Below are 20,208 nucleotides of genomic sequence, written 5' to 3' on the forward strand. Positions count from 1 at the left end.
AAACTCTCATCGGGGAACTGTTTTAGGGCAAAGGCCAAAAACCGATTTGGGCCCTAGCAGGCCACTCAGCTTCCCCATGAGCCCTCCGCCTTGAGCTGGTGCCTGGGAATAGTTCTCGGATGGGCCTTGCTTCTTCCATTTGCTGAATTTGGCGGGGAGAGGGTGGGGGTTAAAAATCATTCCCGAGCTCCAAAAATTTCATCTTGAAACTGAATCATACCTTTAAAAATATTACTTTCCTCACAACCAAGCTGTTAGGAATGTATCTTTCCACTTGAATGGCCAGGAAGACATCCTGACACAAACTTTGAAGAAGAGGGAAAATCGTGAGGGAGAGAGGGAGACCACGCAGGCTGCAGTGAATTGTACTCTATACTGCAGTCACCCCCACCTCTACCCACTCCCACCCTCATCCCTGCCCACTCAATACTCCCCACAATGATCACAATTAGGTAACTTCCTTTCTATCCAAGTGTTACACTCCCATCATGGGAACACATGTTTAGAATCCCCAAATATCTGCCTAATACATACCTAAATCCCTAATATTTGCTTAAGACATTACGAACTCATCCAATTTTATAGCATCTTCATTGGCAGACTTTTGATTACTATTCTTGGGCACTCAATATTATAATCCTCAATGCTCTGTTTGGTTATTCCTTAACACTAAAACAAAGTGGACAGAAAATAAAATTGAATTGCAATGCAATTCTAAACTTAGCAAAGAATAGTATCAAAATAACTTGCACACTGTTGCTTTTGAATACACAACTTTTTGTATTTAAGCTAGAGACAGAGGAAGGGAGGAAAGGAGGGAGGGAGGTCAAGGTATCTTAACAAGCTTGTTCATTTAAAGTGTACTTGTTTTTAATTAGAGGACTAAATGACAAAATATATAGTCCTAAATATTCTTTTATGTAGATTATGATCTAGTAATTCTCTTAATGCAGATTACACAAGACACTTCATTTTTCTGCTTTCCAACACAGACTTTCAGAAGTGCATTTATTTCTAAATGTGACATATAAAATGGATCATTCTCAAAACATTTTCTTTTGCAATGAAGAAATGAGCAACTTACAAATATTGAAAATAATAATAGCTCTGAATTACTGTTGTTTTAATTAAAAGTAAACCAAGCAGAAGTACTGTGACTTTGTATAACTCACTGTATTCTAAAAAAGCTTCCATGAAAATTTCCTTCTTCCGGGCAAAAGGCCAAATTCTTATTTAACCTGTGGGAATTCTTTATTTCCATGGGAAAATGTTTAATACAAAATGACTTTTTCCTATAGATCTATTATTGGGGTTCATGAAGCCATGAGTTTATGTCTAAAAATATATCAGATACAATGTATAGAGGACATAATTAGACAACTGCTAAGCTGGGTTCAGAATTCCAGAATTTTCTCTTTGTTTTTCTTTTCTTTCTTTCTTTTTTATTTTTTTTTTTTTTGAGACGGAGTTTTGCTCTGGTCACCCAGGCTGAAGTGCAGTGGCGCAATCTCAGCTCCCTGCAACCTCCGCCTCCTGGATTCAAGTGATTCTCCTGCCTCAGCCTCCGGAGTAGCTGGGACTACAGGCACCCGCCACCACGCCGGCTAGTTTTTGTATTTTTAGTAGAGACGGGGTTCACCATGTTGGCCAAGATGTTCTCGATCTCTTGATCTCGTGATCTGCCCGCCTTGGCCTCCAAAAATGCTGGGATTATAGGCATGAGCCACTGTGCCCAGCCATCTCGTTCATTTTTAAAGTGAAAACAAATATTTTAAATAAGTTTTTCATTGATGTTTTAGAGTTTATTTAGGGTTTAAATGGTGTTACTTAATGTTTTTGAGCAGCACAAAGAGAGAAGGTTCTTCCTCATTTGTAGAAAGTCTGTCTACATGTACAAAGGAAAATAAAAACTAAAACACTTTCCCCAAAAATAAAAAAACCAAAAATATTTAGGCATTTTGGAAAAAAGTGAGTTTTTTTACACTAAATTATGTAAATACTTTTCAGTATTTAAGCTGGCATATCTACATGCAACTATAGGATGTATACACATTACATTTTCATTTTAAATTTACATCTCATGATATAAAATCTGTTCCAGGATGAATCTGATATTGAGAGTCAGGAATCTGTTATAACAAACACAAAGAGAGTAAACAGCTGAAAAGACATGACTTTTACAATTGACTTTAAAAGGTGTTCAAGGAATAGAATATATTTAGTTATCTCAGGCTGTGTTATTTTTTTAAATTGATTTCCCCTTAAATGCTTTATAATTTCATATGCAAAATCCAGGATTCTAGCCTTTTCTCTTTCATTTTTAAAGTAAAAATAAATATTTTAGGTATGTTTTTCAATTATGCTTTTGACCAGCTGTTTAGATCTTGAGCGACCAGGTTTCCATCTCAACCTTTTGAGTGTTTCCAATATTTTCTTAAACATCTTCTGTGTTGTACTTAGTAAATGCTGGAAATAAACCTTATGTGAAAAATCAAAGTCCTGCAATTACATCTTAACAGACAAATTATCTTTACTAAGTGTCATGTAGTAAACTTAATTGGCTAAATTACAAGATCAAAGATCAGGCACAAGTCTACTTTCTGCCAATTAGGAAGTGTCTACCTCAGATTCCCTCAGGGATAGAGCAGAGGAGAATGGCTTGATCTGAGCCCTGCCCTACTGCCTATCTGAGATGAAGCTTTGACATTAGATGCTAACAGTTAGAACAATGCAATTTTGAAGGAACTGACTTCATACTCTAGAATTCCAGAAACAACTCACAACCTGTTTTTCAGCAGTCTTCCTTTTTCATAACTTTAATAGAAGCAAAGTTCTACTGGTAGCCAGACCAAACTGTGGCCTGTTGAACTCCAATACGCTCTTTAGTCTTGCACCCAACCCTCATAATTGAGAATAAAAACTGACATGCCTTCCTTAATGGATTCTCAGAATCATTTAATCAGCTATTCCAATAAAGTAGCTTTATTATAATACTGGCTATTCAAAAATAAATCTGTAGAATTTATCATCCTTCACTAAAAACATAATTAGCCCAAAAGAACTGTGCTAATTTTATCCACTTATCCATTCCACTGACACTGTATTTCCTGGAAGAATCTTAAGTTTTGAAATTTTCTTCTGCCATTTCATGTGTATATCTTGAATGGGAAAAAATAAACAAACAAAAATATAGCTGAGCCTTTCAGGAGACAGAAGCTTCCTCTGGCAGAAGATTGCTAAAAGTAACAAATCCTCCTAGGAATCTAGATTTTAAAGCTATTACTGGCAGACATAACGGTCTGTTCTAAGTTGCTAATCATAATCAAGATCACAAAAAATTAACTAACTTCCTTGACTTCTTAATGCATGATAGGTATTGTTCATACAACCCTATAAGTTCAATATTATTAATATTCTATTAATATTAGAGAAAATGGAGTCACAGAATCATTCACCTAATCAATGGCAAAGACTGGCTTCATATCCAGACTAGGTGATGTAGAGCTGAGGCCCCTACCCCTCATTACTTTCTGCAGAACTTATAAGTGTTGCTACTGTCCTATTCTGTATCCAGAGGGAGAAGAGTGTCTTTAACATCAACTTGCTTGACTTAGGGGTCAGGGAGGTGAAGAGGACAAATTTGGAAAATCCTGAAAGAGCAGCAACAAGGTTTTCAAAAAGTTCCTATTCACAAAACTGTCCTGTCTTTATTTCAACAAGATTACATTCTGGCTCAGGGTAAGTAACTTGAACCCATTTGCCAGATATTGTACTAATCCTAAAATTGCTTGAAATTGTCCTGTCTTTAAAACTAGAAGTTCTAAGAATCTTCCAGTCTCGGGCAAACCAGGAGAGTTGGTCACCCTATTCAATTCAAAATATCTGAGCCTCTCTAGTTTATAAATATTTTCAAATTTTGCTTTCCACATTACTGATAGAAAAGTAAAACCAAGGAAGATCTGTAATGATAATACCTATTATTTTAGGCACATTACAAACCCACTTATACCTTACTTTGTGTGAATATGTTTTAGGAAAGCAATCATCCTATTGCAATGAATAATAATGCACAACCGGAATTGTCTTTGGACTATAAAGGGGGATGAGTCAGACAATAGAATTTTAATTATACTTTGATAAATTAGACAATAATTCAAGGATCCCTTCTTGCTTTCTCGTTTTTACAGAAACTGGAACTTACATTGATTCCCTGTGAATTAAGTACAGGGATTCAAGTGCCTGCTATTTTATTAATTCCTATAGAACTAGTTTTATAATTGTGTTTAGTGGATAGATTTGGCCATAAGGAATATATATTTACATGGATATAAGTAAAAATTGAAATAGTTTGGCTGTTTTCAAGTTATACTATTTCAAATGGTAAGTTCTGCGTAGAAAAGAAAAAAATAATAAACCATTAATGATGAAAAACTTACTGCAGAGACTTGGAAAGTAACAGCGTACTGTACCATAATTGCTAATGTACTTAGCATTTAATACTGAATTAGTGTCATGCTTAATATTAGGTGAAATGAATTTTTATAGTCCCCTTCTTAAGATGACGGGAAGTTATTATTGGGTCTCAGGCTAAACTAGTTCTCATGAAAACTCATGAGCTATCTAATAAAATGAATATTTATTTGTACTCTTTAGTCAGCTGCTCATTTACAATAGCCAAAAGAAAAAAAAATCAAGAAAAATCTTAGGTTTTTTGTATTTTGAAATAAGTGTAAAATTTTTAAATGCATAAAATAGAATTTAAAATGCTTTATTCACAAGACACCATTTTACTGCATTTGAAGCGTAATGAATATGTACATGAGCATGCAACATACCTGTATGATAAATAAGTTAGAGTTGCTCAGTTCCATTTCAGTGATTCTTCTGGTATATTAAATGTGCATCTTTTACTAAGGCAAATCACCAATATTTTCCACAAAATATTCTAAAGTACTTTTAAAAGTAATTTTGATTCTGAAAACAGATTTGATATTGTGGGGCTTATAGAATAGCTCTCTAGTCCATGATTTTTCTTTTTTGCTGTTGTTTGTATTTTAACTAGTATTTAGCAGTTGATATAACTTGGCCATTTTCTTCTTACAGGTTTTGTAACCAAAATTTAAAGTAAAGAAAACTGAAGTTTTGCTAGCAAACTCTTTAAAAATAATAAGGTAAGAAAATACTAAAGATGTAAGAAGGACAATGAAATAGAAATTTGGGTGAATTGAATTTTTATTAGTAGGTAAAATGACTGCATTGGGCAAGAGAAAGATGTCAAGAAATTTATTTATATTGTGAGAATGTCAGTGATTCAAGGGAGAGGGGACTTTGCAGGCAAAAAGACATAGTAGGGAAATACATGGAGATCTCCACTCTCATTAACTTAATGGGCATGTAAATATCACCTAGCTTCAAATTAAGGAATCTTCAAATTGTGACTTTTCTATAATCATCATGACATGGAAATCCAGAAATCCACTTTTCTAACGACAGGCAAATGAAATAGTAGGCTAGTAAAGCAAATGGATATCATTCCAGGGCCAAGATATTGCCACGTATTATTCTTGAAACAAGGATAGAAGCCCCAGACTGGGGCCCAGGAGATGCATACATTCACTATGTATTTGTAACTAACTATAACATTATCATTCGCCTTGCCTAATGTAGGTTTTTAGAAAAGATTCAGTAATTCCTTCATGGTCTAGACTGGATTTTTAAAAATTCACTATTGAAAGCGCAGGCATTTAATCTGGTAGGTAAAGAATAAATATTAGTGGTCCAGATTTAAACTTAAAAGACAAATGTTCAAACACCTATATAATGAAGAAGTTACCCAAAGCAGCAATATCTAAAGTATCATATAGTTTCAATGCACCATATAAATAAATGTACAATAGGAACTTTCACACTTTTTCGATATTAGCACAAAATAGTGTCTGTCTAGAGTCACTGTATTACATACAAATTTTTTACTCAAAGAGTTAATGTAGAGAGTCATTATGGAAAATTCATCTAATTTTTCCCCAGATTATAATACAGCCAAAATTCTAATCATCTAGTTTCTTTAGAAAATCATCTATGCTGACTACAACTTTTAAGTGGAAAAAATAACAGGGAAATCTTCACAATGTTTATTTGTGGAATATTAAAAGCAATTGCTGCTGTTAGGAACATAGAGAACTTAGTGAAAATTGCTTACTTTCATTTTCCAGTTTCCACTGGTTAGACCCTCCATCAGAAAACAGCAAGTAATATTCTCTCAGCAGTCACAGAACTAAAACTTACCTAAGATAACAGTGTTTCCATGTTTGGTCTATTTTTTAGTTTACTTTGTGTCACTCTCAAGGGCACACACAAATAACATATATATATATATATATATACACACATACATACAAACACACAAACACAGATAATTAAAGGAGCGACAGCAACATATGCCATGGCTTAACATCCCATCCTATCCCACCTCCCACAGAAAAAAAAAGCAAATGTGTTAGCTATGATGTGAATGTCTCCCCCAAAGTTCATATGCTGGAAACTTAATCCCCAGTGCACCAAGATTGAGAGGTGGAATCTTTTAAGTGGTGATTCTTTCAAGAAAAAAAAGTAGTTGTATAAAGACACATATTTTCTAGAAAATATTCAAAGCGACAGGAAGAAAACATAGTTATCATGGATCTTAAGCAGGCAAATATGTTGTTCTAAGAGGAGTGTCAAAGAAAGCTCTGCTAGCAACCAGGCGACTCTAATGCAGGGCTTCCCTCAGAATGTGAACTAAAGAACACTAGTTCCTTAAAATGGTAATAAATGTAATGAAAAAGGGTTTCATGGTCAAAAATGTTTGGGAGAGATTGAGAAAAATGTAAGAAAAGAGATTTCTTTCAGCATTAATATCAGTACTTTTAACATTCCAGTATGTATTATGAATTTCCAAAATAAATATACAGTAAATACATAAAATATTACATACTGTATATACCATATAAATAAATGGTAAATATATACATTGTTTAACAACTAAACCTTCCTTCTTCTAATACTTTCAGTGTTGAACCTGAGTATTCATGGCATTTAATACTTTAAAAGTCAGTTAGACAATTTAATAGAAAGTACAAGCATTTTCTCCATTTGTGAAATCCCCTATTGCTATCTACATACACAGCAATATCTGAGACAAGAACACACAGTTCTCGTCCCACAAACACTACTGTCAACTACTCACATCTCCCCTTTCAAACCACAATTTGCCCAGCCTGTGGCCACAGCCAATGACATGACAGAAAACCATGAACCTATAACAAATTTGGTGCCTACAGGAAGGATTAGCCTTGCCATTTGATCCATAATCACATTTCCTCCCTTTAAAATTAGACTGGGTCACAGGATTATTGCTTAGGTTGGGAAAATGTTCAAGGAAGGACTACAATGGGATCAAAATAAGGTAGAGCATTTGATGAGTAATTAATTACCAAAGTGTTACAGTGATCCTTTAGTTCTTTAAGTTCTCCAAGCATTAAGCAATTACGTTTTAACATTTCATAGCTTCCAATGGGAATTCTCTTTTTGCCCGTGAAGACCTATTCCCAACCCCTTTCACTGCCTTCAAATCCTAGCCCTATCACTTCCCCATTACCGCCTCTCATCTCTTGAGTCGTTTATTCAATAAATCTATTATTCAGTTCTTCCCTAAAAAAACTCTCTCTGATAATCCTTCAGAATCATCCCCATAATGTTTTCCCTTCTAAAAGCACTTTATCACAATGCATAATTATATATTATGCATTCTAACCCTAACACTAACCCTAATATTTGCATAAATATTTGTTAAATAGATACATCTCCCATTAGACTGCAAACTATGAAAGCAAAGAATTATGTCTATTTTGTTCATCAACACCTAGAACAGGAAGGCGCTCACTATACTGGCTAATTGCGTTGAATAAATAAAGGTAGGAGTAAATGCAGTCAACAATTATTTATTTAATATGCAAAACACACCTCTCTGATGGAAAAGAATCAAAAGGGAAAACTTTTCTGTTTATTGATGGTGTTGTGTAATATTTAATAAATCAAACATATCAGAGGCTTAGTTTAAGCCTTTCTGTATGTAACAAATCAAATATATCAGAGGCTTAACTTTAAAATGGGTTTTCTTTTACGGAAAAAAAAAAATACAGACATCCCTATTTGAACAACATATTTGCCTGTTTAAGGCCCATGGTAACTATGTTTTCTTCCTGTCACTCTGATTTTTTTTTTCTAGGAAATAATGTGTCTTGATATCCAACTACTTTTTTCAACTCTCTCAATGCACTTTTAAATCACCATAATCTCACCTTCTTTCTTACTCTTAGGCTTATAATATGTTGTCTTCAAGGTACAGTGCTCTTTTATGTAACACTGGCAATGTCTACAGGATCAACAGTTTTGCAATTTCTTTTTTGTTTCTTCCACAGTTCCAGCTACTCTTCCAAAAGCTGACTGCTTTATTTGGAGTTGGCCTTCTTTACTAGTGCTTCTTAATACATACATCTTGTAGAAAACTATTCATACCATTTGACATTATTTCGAAAGCAGATGCTTTCAATTAATATACTTAATAACTTCTGTGATTATTAACCAATGCTTGTGTCCTACCTGATCATTTATAATTTGAAAGTTAAGATTTAAACAAAGTTCAAGAAGCAAACTTACATCCGTCTGCAAAATTCCTTCACTAACTTAATTCTTAACATACATATACTTATTTCCCACCTCCCCTCCCTTGTTCTTGCTTTGCTTTCTCCATAGAATGTCAGAGTAGGCCCTAGATATAAAATCATAAGCTTAACATCACAATCAGTTGAATATGAAAGTGCTAACCTTTGGGAATTAGCAATAATTATAAAGTCACAATGCTATGTTAAATAGTTGTTCAATTAAATCAAAAGACAGGAATATATGGTCTGTTAATGCAAAAAAGAATATTTCTCAGGTAGATGTTTTCTGTAATTTTAAAAAGTCAGAAAGAATACTTCGTAAGCCCTTCAAATTTATTAGACTTGAATATAGGTCTTGAAAAAGGAATTGTTGTAACCTTAAAAAAACCTAAAGACAAGCCGTTCCTATGAGAAAATAAAACAAATCCTTATCTATTAAAGAGTCAAATTTGAAGATAAAAAGTCAAAGCCTCGCATACATATATCCCAAAAATCTTTATAAATTAAGATTTTAACTGCAATGTTATAATGCTGCTTCAGTGTCTAAATAGAAATCTAAGTTTCTGATTCATAACTGTGTGAAACGTCTAGATCTTCAACAAAACCTTAGCATTAATAACCATGTGAATGTAAAAACCCTCTTGGCATTGCATCATTTATCTTTAGTGGTTTTAATTAGATTTTTCCTCTCACAAACTGGGAGTCTCATGATGCAGTCATCAATATACCTAATCCTTTTGGAAGCACCATTTCCCAAGAGGAAAAACATATGTAATTAAAATTAATAAAGCTCCACAACAGAAAAATGTCATGTTGATATGATATGCCTTTCTATATGTAGAAAATATATTCTTTATTCAGTTAAAAATAATATTTTTAGCAAATAGTTTCTGATTGAGATTTAAATGTTTCATTTTTTAAAAGTACAAGGTAAAGCAAAGCGTCACATGACAAGAGAAATTTGTACTCCTTCTTTACATGACTCATTTTATTTCAGATACACTTCCATAGTGTACAGCTTCAACAAACAGTACATTCTTCAAATTTATCTCTCAGCCATTAAATACTAATTTCTAATGACTAAAATACAGAACTAAAGGTACAATTGCACCCTCTACTGTCCAAATGTTCTACTCCACATTGAGCACCGTGTATCTTTGTTTAACACAATCATTATAAAAATAACAGGTAAATAACACTGGTTTCCTTTTGACATTAATTAGCAGATCCTCAAAAAATTAAGCTCTAATTATAAAATTTCCATAGTGATGCAAATGGAAGTTTGCCACTTTTATAGTTACTTGTAATAACCTAATTTAGAAAATGACTCTTATTAACGTACAGTCATGCATCATGTAATAACTTTTCTGTCAATGATAGACCGCATATACAACAGTGGTCTTGTAAGATTCTAATGAAGCTGCCATACATAGTTGTACCTTTTTTATCTTTTATACCATATTTTTACTGTACCTTTTCTATGTTTAGATATGTTTAGATACACAAATACCATCATGTTACAATTGCCTACAGTATTCAGTACAGTCACATGCTATATAGCTTTGTAGCTTGGGAGCAATACGCTATATCATATAGTCTAGGTGTGTAATAGGCTATATACCATCTAGGTTTGTGTAAATACACTTTTTGATGTTTGCACAATGATAAAATTGCCTAAAGGCACATTTCTTAGCATGTATCCCTGTTGTTAAATGATGCAGCTGTACTTGAGTGAAGTATTCTATTAACTTACTGATAATGAATGGCACTATTAATAACCTTTTCAACATACCCATAACAAGGAAAAATAGGAAATCATTCAAGCAAACAATTGGCATATTTTTCTAACAATGTATAAAGTTTGCCAAATTTTGTTTCAAGTTAAAAATCAGAAAAACATAATGTTTCTCTAAAACTGTGCTTCAAAGTTTTTAAGAAAAATTTTGAGTTGATTGTCAAAATCTGAAATACCACTATGAGCTAAAATTAATAGCTTATTTGTATTTTTTTAAACCTATCTTTATTGTTTCAATAGAGACTGTTGGGCCGGGCACGGTGGCTCATGCCTGTAATCCCAGCACTTTGGGAGGCTGAGGCGGGCGGATCGCTTGAGGTCGGGAGTTTGAGACCAACCTGACCAACACGGAGAAACCCCGTCTCTACTCAAAATAAAAAATCAGCTGGACGTGGTGGCGCATGCCTGTAATTCCAGCTACTCAGGAGGCTGAGGCAGGAGAATCGCTTGAACCCAGGAGCAGGAGGTTGCAGTGAGCCGAGATCACACCATTGCACTTCAGCCTGGGAAACAAGAGCAAAACTCCATCTCAAAAAAATAGAAAAAAAAAAGATACTGTTTTGAATTCAAAACAAATTATTATTCAAGAGATTATCTTATTGATTTCTTCTTCTGGTGATGGAAGATTCGTTTACTGATAATCAACCCTCCCACCTATAATAATTAGAGAAGCCGAACCAAAAATATAAAAATAAGGCATTGGAAAACTCCCAAGCAGCAAGGAATTGAGGGGCCAATATCCCAGAGAAAAGTGAAGTCTGTCCAGAGATATCAGCCCAACATTCAGTGTTTTTCTGAGGTATTCACCAATTACAAAATACTTCTAAGAAAATAAGTAAGTAAGCATAAATTAGAAGCTGAGAGGCTAAGAAGTTGAGCAAAGCTTCTAAAGTCTAAAGCGGCTGGAGGGAAAAAAACTGGAATCAGGCCCAACCAGTTGAATTCCAGAGAGGCTAAACTTTAACTGCTAATAACCATGTACTCAATAAGACTGAAACCCTGCTTTATATCTGTTCAATCTATAATTGGATTGGGTGATCTGATCCTAGTCTTCCTGCCCATCAGGAGCAAAAGTAAATCCTCCATGAAGGAAGATCACATAATCCAGAGTATCATACTCTCTCTACAATTTTTCACACCTATGTTGGGATTCAATAAAAACAATTAGGTACAACAAGGCAACACCCCATAACCTAAAACTGGGAAAACAGTAGAAGCCATGCAACAGAAGGAGACCCATGGGAGATTGTGATATTGGAATTATCAGAAATGGACTTTAAAATAATTGTGACAATTTTATGTTTCAGAAATGTGATACAAATGTTGGTAATTTTAGCAGAAAACTGGAAATTACAAAGAACTTTTTGAAACTGAAATTTTAGATGAAAGAAAGCAGTAACTGAAAATTAATAACTCTATATAGTCAACTTTAATAATAGAAGACAAAATTAGTAAACTGGAAGATAAGTCCAAATAAAGTAGTTACATTAAATAAAGAAAAGGAATCTTAAAACATAGGAAAAAGGACATGAGATGTGGAGTTATGGGAGAAGTTCTAACCTCTATATAATTGGAGTCTCAAAAGGACAGAAAATAGAGAATACAGCAAAAGCAGTATTTGAAGAAATAACCACTATGAATTTTCCAAAACTGATAAAAACTATCATGCCACAGATTTCAAGAGGCACTGTAAAACTAGCACAATAAATATAAAAGACGCTGATATGGTTTGGCTGAGTCCCCACCCAAATCTCATTTTGAATTGTAGCTCCCATAATTCCCGTGTTGTGAGAGGGACCCGGTAGGAGGTAATTGACTCATGGGGGTGGGTTTTTCCCGTGCTATTCTCATGATACTGAATAAGTCTCACAAGATCTGATGGTTTTAGAAAGAGGAGTTCCCCTGCACATGCTCTCTTGCCTGCTGCCATGTAAGACGTCCCTTTGCTCTTCCTTCGTCTTCCACCATGACTGTGAGGCCTCTCCACCCATGTGGATCTGTGAGTCCATTAAACCTCTTTCCTTTATAAATTACCCAGTCTCAGGTATGTCTTTATTAGCAGCATGAGAACAGACTAATACAGACACACACACACACACACACACACACCCCTAGGTATAACACAGTAAAACTGTTACAATGAAAAACAGAAAACTCCTAAGAGCAGACAGACAAAAATATCTGCAACCTTCAAAGGAACAATAAGATGACAGCTTTTTAACTGAAGCAGTGAAAGCCATAAGACAATAGAATGGTAGCCTCAAAAGGCTGAAAAAAAATCTGACAACCAAGAATTCTATACTTGACAAAAATATCCTTTGAAAATAAAGGTAAATAGGTATACTTTCAGAGAAATAAAAACTAGAGAATTTGTTACCTACAGATCACACTAAAGGAGATAATAAAAGGTATTCTTTAGACCTTTTAAAAGAAAATGAATCCACATGAAAGCACAAAGATTTCAAGAAAATATAAGTATCATAGAAAGGACAAATATGAGGGTAAATGTATATAAATTATTACTATATAAAACAATAACATCTAACAACAATAATATAAAAGAGAGTAAGGGGCTAATAGAGTTAAATGCTGTTAGGTCATTTCACTGTCTGAGTATTAATAAATGTAATGACTTACCTCTAATTTTACTAATGCCAGCATGTATTACATGTTGTACTCTCTAGAGTAACCACTTAAAGAAGCACAACTTGTATAAATAACAAATTGATGGAGGGATAACTGAAATATTAAAAGTAATAGATTCATTAAAGTAGAGGCAAAAAAGGAAAGAAAAATTAATATAGAACAAAAATCACAAATAGAAAACAAACAGTACAATGATAGATCAAAGATTTGATCAATGACAGATCAAAATGTATTAGTAAATAAACTAAACAGATTACTCCAGTTACTAAACAAAGACTATCTGACTGAATAAAATAAAAACTATATATATTTTACAAGAGACAACTGTTATACAAGGAAACACAAAGGCTTATAGTAAAAATGGTAAATATAATCCAAACACAAACCAAAAGAAAGTTGATATAGCTCTACTACAATAACAAAGAAGTAAGAACATCAGTGTTACTAGAGTTAAAAAGGGATATCTCTTAATAATAAAATGATTAATTTATCTGAAAGTAATTATAATTCTAAATTTATATGCATTAAATAACAGCCTTCACACTGGCAAAGGTAAAAATTCATAATGCTAAGAGGAGATAGAGACAAATCTAATATCTTATTAGATTTTGACTCATCTCTTAGAATAAGTGATAGACGTAGGCAGGCAGAAATATAATCAGGCTGTAAAAGATAGAAACAATATACTTAACAAATGTGAGTTAATTACACTACATAGAACACCTCATCTCAAAATTGCAAAACACATAATTTTCTAGTGCATAGGGATATTTATTAAAATTGACTATATGCTGACCATAAAACAAGTCTCAACAAATGTCAGAAGACTAAAATCATGGTGTCTTGCTGCAGAAGAATTAAACTGGAAATGAACAAAAATTAACTCAATAATTATGAAAAAGTATTTAATAAAATTCAAAATCCATTTATAATTTTAAAATAATTTTGAAAATTTTGAAATAAGCCAGGTGTGGCGGCTCATGCACATAATCTCAGTACTTTGGGAGGCTGAGGCAGGAGGATCACTTGAGCCCAGGAGTTTGAGGCTGCAGAGAGCTATGATTGCACCAGTACACTGGAGCCTAGATGACAGTGCAAGATTCTGCCTCTAAAAAAATAAATAAATGAATAAATGAATAAATAAATAATTTAAATGTAGACAGTACTTATCTGATAAAATGTACACACACACATGCACATAAAATCTACCAAAAACTCATAATTAATGGTGAATTATTAAAAGACTTCTTTATGGTACCACAAAAAGAAATAGATGTCCACAATCACCACATTCATTCAACATTATAATTGAGGTCTGACCACAGAAATAAGGCAAGAACACTAAGTAAAATGCATAAAAATTAGAAAATATTGCATAATTATTGACATAGACCTACATATAAACTATTAAAATAAGTAAATTTGAGGTCAGCATACAGAAATTTTATGTTAAAGGTTAAAAATGTATTTCTATACCAGTAACAAACAAACAAACATTTGTGGCATAAGGATAAACAAATGGTTCAATAGATTACAATGGACAGCTCCGAAATAAACCTACATACATAAGCTACTTCATATACAACAAATGTGACACTACATAAATATAGTCGTTTAAATAGTACTGCATCAATTAAATACTCATACATCAAGTAAATGAATCTTGTGCCCCTTTTTGTGTGATATACAATAATTCTATTTCAGAAGATTTGTAGCTCTAACTGTGAGAGACAAGATAAGCTTCTAAAAGTAAACAGGGGATAGGAGAGAGTATTCATTCACTAACTTAGAGTAGGTAATTATGTCATAAACAAGAAAGAGAAAGCACTCATTCTAAGGAGAAAAGCTGATAAAATGAACCACATTAAAATTAGAAAATTTGTTCGACCAAAAGACATCAAAGTAGATGCATATCAGTATTCATTTATACAAACCTAGAGAACAAAGAATGAACCCTTGTTCAAACTATGAATTTGGGGTGATAATGTTGTACCAATGAAGGTTAATTGATTGTAACAAATGTACTACTCTGATAGTGGGGGAGGTTATGAATACTGGGTACTGGGGTAGGAGATACATGGGAAATCTCTGTACCTTTTGCTCAATTTTGCTGTGAGGCTAAAACCTAAAAATTTAAGTCTATTTTGCTTTTAACATTTTTCACTCAAAAAATTAAGTCTATTTGAAAAAATTAAAAAGGCATAATTACTACAGTCAAATGGCAAACTACAAAGTAGGGAAAGATATTTATAATATATATTTAATTAGCAAAAAGGTTAAGTCGGATGCTATCTTGAATTCCTAGAACTCATAAGTCAAGACAGACAACCCCATAGAGAAATGGGCAAAATACTTGAACAGGCATTTCGTAAAAGAAGGTATCCAAATAACCAAGAAACATGAAAAATTGCTCATTTCATTAGTCATCAGGGAAATGTAGATTAAAACTTCAATCTTACACATCTACCCAAATGGCTAAAATTGAAAAGAATTCACAGCAATCCTTAGTTTGTGGAACAATAGGAACTTTCATCCACTATTAGTGGGAGTATAAATTGTTATGGCCACTTGGGAAAATTTAGGTGGCAACATCTACCTAAACTAATTATATGGCTATCCCATAATCTAGAAAGTCCAATCCTAAGGATATCTCCAAGAGAAATACATACTTATTATCACCAAATAATGTGTGCAAGAATATCTGTAGCAGCATTATTCATAATATCCCAAACTGGCAATAGCACAAATGTCCATCAACATTAGAATAGATAAATATTTATTAATCCAATAGAATATAAAAACAGCAAAATAAGTGAACATTGCTACAAGCAACACCACCAATAAAACTCAAAACAATACTCAGCAAAATACACCAGACATAAATGAATATATATCACATGGGCAAAAAATTAATGGTGAAGATAATAGTTACCTTTGAGGAAAAAAGTGGGTCTGGTGATTGGGAAATAGCATGAGGAAGGCTTTTGGGGATCTGGGAAAGTTCTGTTTCTTAATCTGAGTGGTGATTATACTGCTGTAAGGATAACTCATTGAAGACTTATGAATTAAGTACTTTTATTTATGTGTGTTACAATGCATTACAGAAGCATAAAACAAAATCCATATTGATTTTACTAAGAATAACTGGCAAGGAATTACTGAATATCATTTTAGATATCTACAAGGTGCAAAGGCCCCATGCCCAATCCATCATCAAACATTTATATTACACAATCAACAATCAACTGTTAGATTTTAGAAAATAAAAAGTTAATTAGATATATATCCTGACCTCAAAATGTCAGGTATAGAATAATCTACATAAAACTGACTTGGACCATCATATGTATGTGTGTGTATATACACACAATATATATGTGTGCATATGCACATGTTTACACGCCAGATCTCAAAAATATTTTGATTTACTATATCTTAGATATTTCAATAAAAGAACTTACTAAATGTGTATAACTCAGGTATGATTTTCATGTATATACATTCAAGAAATCAGAAAAGAAGGTTTTAGTAGAAATATGTCTTAAGAACTGGGATATAACAGGAAAAGGCTCCATTTGATCTCAGTTCAAAAGAATACAGTAGGATGTGAATAGGTGGAGGAAGAAAAGGAAGATTTTTGAGACAGGGTAGGAACAGCATAAGGAAAAGTACAATGTAGGGAAAGCAGACATGGGGTCAGGGGTTCATTTTGTTGGAAGAGAGCAGAAAGGTGAGCGGGTGAAAGGCAGACAGGAGGCAGACAAGGACCAGACTGAAGAGGATCTTGGAATGTCAAACTGACAAATGTAGACTACATTAACTTGGTAATGGAAAGGTAGCTACAGTTTCAGCAAAGTGTCATGATCAGAGCTGTGTTTCAGGAAAACTATTCCAACAGCATGATGTCAAATGAATTGGATACTGAAAAGCCTAGGGTTAAGGAGACAGGTTAGGAAGCTGCTGCCATATTAAAGGTCTAATCAAGATATGAAACTAGGAATGGAAGGAAAGATATGGCCAAAGATAACTGCTGAAAACATAATTTCCTTAATATTGGCATGAATTGTTCTTATAATAAACAAGCATTCCCAAGTAGTCATTTTGTAAACTGCTGCACGTTTAACAGTAAAGGAAGATCAAGCTCCTGTGTAACCAGGTACAACTTTTTAAGAAAGTTAACTCTTTTACTGGGAATCTTTTCTGAGCATATCCAGTATTCACAGAGCTAGGGCTCCTCTTCCTGAAGGTGCCTTCCCTGAAACCCAGCTAAACACAAATAGCATATCTAGTACTACTTGGAGAACAAGTGAAAATTATTGAAGGGCTATTGAGTGGGCACCCTTATATATAACCTCACTCCATCTTAAGAGTGCCTTCATCACAACTTCTGCCCCTTCATGCCTGTTTAGGCTCATCTCAGAGCCCAAGGCTCCAGATATTTCCTTTTGTTCTCCTGATAATCTTTGCTAAACTAGTGAACTTACAGGTTTTCATTGTTTGATGCTTGATTTGATTGGCTCAGTCTTCCCTTCCCACCACTTTTTGAGGAGAGGACTTTAGCTGGACCAATAGTCTGTCCATAAGTGATGTAGAATCAAGAGGAAAGAAAAGGAGGAAAGGAACAGGAGACACAGGGGCTTAGAATAATGGTGGGATTTTTACTAAGATGGGATGGAGAGAGAGGAGAGCAGTTGTCGCATGGGGTTGGAAGAAGAAAATGGGATTTGTAAGTATCCTCCTTTTGGGACATTTTAAAAATCCAAAGAAATTTTTTTTTTGAGACGGAGTCTGGCTCAGTCACCCAGGCTGGACTGCAGTGGTGCGATCTCCCCTCACTGCAAGCTCTGCCCCTGGGTTCATGCCATTCTCCTGCCTCAGCCTCCCAAGTAGCTGGGACTATAGGCGACCGCCACCACTCCCAGCTAATTTTTTTTTTTTTTTGTATTTTTAGTAGAGACTGGGTTTCACCATGTTCACCAGGATGGTCTCGATCTCCTGACAAACAAAATTATTTTTAATGAACATTTGGATATTGACCTATTTGACCCTGTGCTGAGAGACTGGACCATATAGATTCTGGCTTTATAAGATTATAGTGAATAAAATAATCTAAAGAATCTACAATGGTACATGAAAGGAATTAAGATTTTTTTTTAATGAGGGGGCAGGAATTTTTGTTGAATTTCAAGTCAATCTGCTGGAGGCATCAGCCACTCCAATTCCTCTAACTCTGATTTTGCATGGCAATTTGGGCAGGAACAATAGACATGAAGGACTCAAGGACAAGCAAACCAATCCCTGCCATTGAACACTGATGAAGCTTCACATGGCAGCACATCCACTGGGGTACTGAATACCACTTCTGAGATCCTTCTAAATCAGACAAAGTAGCCAATAAAGCATCCCACTCATGCAGCTCTTGGGAAGTGTGTGTATTATACTCACCAAACCTGGAATATGGTCAGGGATACAGGGGAAATTAAAGGAAGGGGATCATGAATAATAATTAGTAATAGAATTAATCATTATATAATAGTATTTGGCATTTACTGAGCTCTTATTATTATAGTGCCTTATACATATGAGTGTGAAGATTGTGCTAAGTGCTTTTCATAGACCATTAGAAGCCTCACAAATGTATGAGGTGGACATTTTTGTTATTATCCTAATTTTAAATGTGAGAAAACTGAAAATGATTTAACACTGAAGTAACTTGCCCAAGGTCATATGATCATACAGCTTGTGGGCTTCAGACTCAGGAATTTCTGACTCCAGAGCTACAGAATTTATAACTATGGTATCATGATCCAACAATTATAATGATGATTATAAGGAAAGGTTCACTAAAATCTGTTCTATGCACACCTAGATATGCCTATCACCAAAACTCATGCTTTGGCAATCTGTCACACCATTGTCTTCTAAGGATTTGACCCCCCCTAAGGTTATAATAACAATTACCATAATGTGGACTTAGCTCCATTCTTAAGGGCATGAGAGGCTTCCTCTAGAATTCTGGAACTAACTCTATTGGAATAGGGCATCTGCTTCATGACCCATATCAACTAATTAAGCTGATTATATAACTATGCAGCATCAACCTCCCTGGTAACATTTAATTTTCAGTCAAAATAAGTGTTGAACTTTTAAAAAGTTTAAACAAATTAAATCATTTTAAGGAGCTTATTTTATACTTTATTCTTTCATTTGCTAGTTTTGTAATTCTCTTGATGCCTTCTATGTAATTGCATTTTAAAAACAGAATTGGAACACGTTCCTCAGAGCTAGAAGTCTCCATGGAATTTTTTTTTCTATGAAAAATTTGTGGGGAAATAAATGTGTATGTATGTGTGGTTTAGTTCAAGATGAGGTTTAGTTTAAGATGAGAAAGTTTCTCAGAACTAGGACTTATTATCAAAAGTTATAGCTCAAAGGGGCACAATAAGATATTGCCGATTAGAAAAAAAAGGAAACATTTTAATGTAAAGGCTGGTTTCACATATAGTCTTCTAATAAAAAGTGTTTATATTTAGATACATCATTTTTACTGTACTTAGCTTTGAAAACTGTAAGTTGGACTCAACATAAAACAGTACACTAGAGAAGCATTTATAAATAACTTCATTTCACCAAGAGGTTGAGAAGAGTCAGCTGCCAATATAAAAACCCACAAACCACCAACTTTTCCAAACTTCAGTTCCACGATGTCTCAATATATTCAAAAGTTAAAAACAAAACAAAACAAAAAAAACCCATAACTACTGAACACTATAAGGCTGTGCGGTCAAGCAATTATGAAGCTTAAACTACTTACGTTTAATCTTTTCGATAAATTGCTCAGATTTTAAACCCAAAGTTTTATTGTTTGCCTTTTTAAAAATAAAGATGTCACTTGTGAAGGTTAAAGTCTAGTTCCCATGTTACTAAAGGAAAAGAAAGCTTATCCATAATCAAATTGGCAATTACTGGGTGGGGATTTACCATGGGGGGTGATGGATGTATACCTCTGAGGACAGGAATGGCCCAGGATACCACAGAAATGTCATTCCCAGTGATGAACACCAT

The 20,208-nt window shown here is 34.0% G+C and overlaps 1 protein-coding gene across 2 annotated transcripts in view; it reads right to left on the minus strand.

Moving 5' to 3' along the window:
- PRKG1 (protein kinase cGMP-dependent 1) overlaps positions 1–20,208 on the minus strand; it is a 1,413,735-nt gene that overhangs the window by 1,217,420 nt on the left and 176,107 nt on the right. The window lies entirely within an intron of this gene.

This window comes from Gorilla gorilla, chromosome 8 (genome assembly GCF_029281585.2).
Source record: "Gorilla gorilla gorilla isolate KB3781 chromosome 8, NHGRI_mGorGor1-v2.1_pri, whole genome shotgun sequence".
Taxonomy (NCBI): Eukaryota; Metazoa; Chordata; class Mammalia; order Primates; family Hominidae; genus Gorilla; species Gorilla gorilla.